Source organism: Microtus ochrogaster, chromosome 2 (genome assembly GCF_000317375.1).
Source record: "Microtus ochrogaster isolate Prairie Vole_2 chromosome 2, MicOch1.0, whole genome shotgun sequence".
Taxonomy (NCBI): Eukaryota; Metazoa; Chordata; class Mammalia; order Rodentia; family Cricetidae; genus Microtus; species Microtus ochrogaster.
In genome coordinates this window covers 41,617,741-41,620,108 of record NC_022010.1, presented here as the reverse complement: position 1 = coordinate 41,620,108, position 2,368 = coordinate 41,617,741, and positions in this window count along the sequence as shown.

The following is a 2,368-nucleotide window of genomic DNA, read 5'->3' as shown; positions in this document are numbered from 1 at the left end:
CCTGCAGACATACACACAGACAGAATACTGTATGCATAATAAATAAATAAATATTAAAAAAAAAAAACCAAAAAGCCAGGTCTGCTGGCTTTAATTTGGAGGCATTGGCAACAGATCTTGGAGTTTGTGGCCAGTCTGTTTTACAGAGCTTGCCCCAGAGTCAGGCTACAGAATCCCACCAATCCCTGAGCATAGAATCCCACCAACCACTGAGGCCCCTGAGCACAGAATCCCACCAATCCCTAAACACAGAATTCCACCAATCCCTGAACACAGAATCCCACCAATCCCTGAGATCCCTGAGCACAAAATCCCACCAATCCCTGATCTTGCCCTAGAGTTGGGTCACAAAAACCCACCAATTGCAAGCCACCCAGGGAAGTCCAACTCCCCAAGAAACCTTATATAAGCTCTGTTCCCTGTTCAATTTGCTTCTGCTTCTCACCCTAGAGGCAACTACCCTCCTGGATTTTTCTGATGGAGGCGGGTCTATGTGTTACTTTCATTGGTTAATAAAGAAATTGCCAAAAAAAAAAAAAAAAGAAAAGAAAAGAAACTGCCTTGGCCTTTGATAGGCCAGCCCTTAGGTGGGTGGAGAAGACAGAACAGAATGCTGGGAGAAAGAAGCCGAGCCAGTCAGATTCTCCCACCTGAGACAGACGCAGGTTGAGATCTTTCCTGGTAAACCACTACCTCATGGTGCTACACAGATTATTGGAAATGGGTTAATCAAGATGTGAGAGTTAGTCAGTAAGAGGCTGGAACTAATGGGCCAGGCAGTGTTTAAAAGAATACAGTTTCCGTGTAATTATTTCGGGTAAAGCTAGCTGGGAGCTGGGCCGCAGCGCACTGCTCCCACCACTACATTTTTCCTTCCCAATAAACCTCCTGAGTGAGGTTTATTGTGCAGTGTGTGACATTTTCCTTGGAGTGGAGCCCAGCTTTAATGATTTTTTTTTTTTTTTTGCCAGAGCAGAGTGGTTAATAACTTCACTGGGGAAACCCTCCCCTTCTAGAACAGAGTTGGTCCACTTGTATTGGGAAAACCTTTCCCTGGAGCAGAGCTGTAAGCTGCCACTCTTAGAGTGACTGTGACATTCTTTGGCTCCCCATGGTCAGAATTCCTTTCCATTCAAGCTGCAATACTTACAGGGAGTTCTATTAGCCCCCAAAGAAACATGGGACAAGTCTCACTCAGTACCTGTAGCTCCTCCCAGTACTTCTCACCCAGCCCCACATCCTAAACCTCTCCAACCTAGGCTCTGGGCTTCATTTGCCTTCCCCCGGTTCTGATCCCTATGCAACATGGAGCAGCAGCACCCGAGTGGTGGCAGAGTTCCCATCAGCAGGAAGCCACGCGGCAGAATTCCCAATGCGTGGCGGTTGTGAGCAGACCCATGAACACAGAAAGTAGCCATAAAAGCATTTATTGAGAGAGAGAGAGAGAGAGAGAGAGAGAGAGAGAGAGAGAGAGAGAGAGAGAGAGGAGAGATAAAAGGAGAGAGAGACAGAGAGAAAAGGAGAGGAGAGACAAAGCCCCGTGTGTACACCGGGAGAGAACAGAGGAGGTCAGGGGTAAAAAAGGAGTGGGCGTGGCTTGTCCCTTAAAGCGACAGGAAAGCATAACAACAGCCATTTTGGCTACACAGCCTCTTGGTTCCCATGCATTCTCTTGGTCTTCTTGGTCCTCTTGATCCCCCTCTCCTCTCCTCTTCCTCTTCTTCCCCCCACCCCACAGCCCAGTCTATTCTGCTGACCATGGTCAGTCTGGACTCTTCCAGATGCCACTGGCTGGTTTGTCCCTCATGTACAGTAAAGACCTTTTTTGGGTTTTGAGACAGGGTTTCTCTGTGTAGCCCTGACTGTCCTGGGAACTTAAATGCAAATGAGGACAGGACTGTGTGCCTAGGTACAGGTGAGAAGGATGTTTTGTTGTTGCTGTGGTGCGGGAGAATTGTCTGTATTCTGTCAATCATGTTTTAAATAAACGCTGATTGGCCAGGCAGGAAGTATAGGCAGATTACCAGACAGGAAGTAGAGGCAGGGCGATGAGAACAGGAGAATTCTGGGAAGGAGGAAGCCCATTCCTGGCACTCCTGCCTAGACCACTGAAGAAGCAGGATGTAATCTGCCTGTCTAAAAAAGGTACTGAGCCACATGGCTAACATAAATCAGAATAATGGGTTAATATAAGTGATAAGGGCTAATAAGAAGCCTGAGCCAATCAAAAAAAAAAGGTATATGTGTGATTTTCTTTGAGGTTTGCCGGCTGCAGGGTACAGGGCAGGACAGAAACCCCAACAAGCAAGCCGGCCCCATTCATGTTACATTGCTGTTGTTTTGCTTGTTTGTTTTCTGCTTTTTTTTT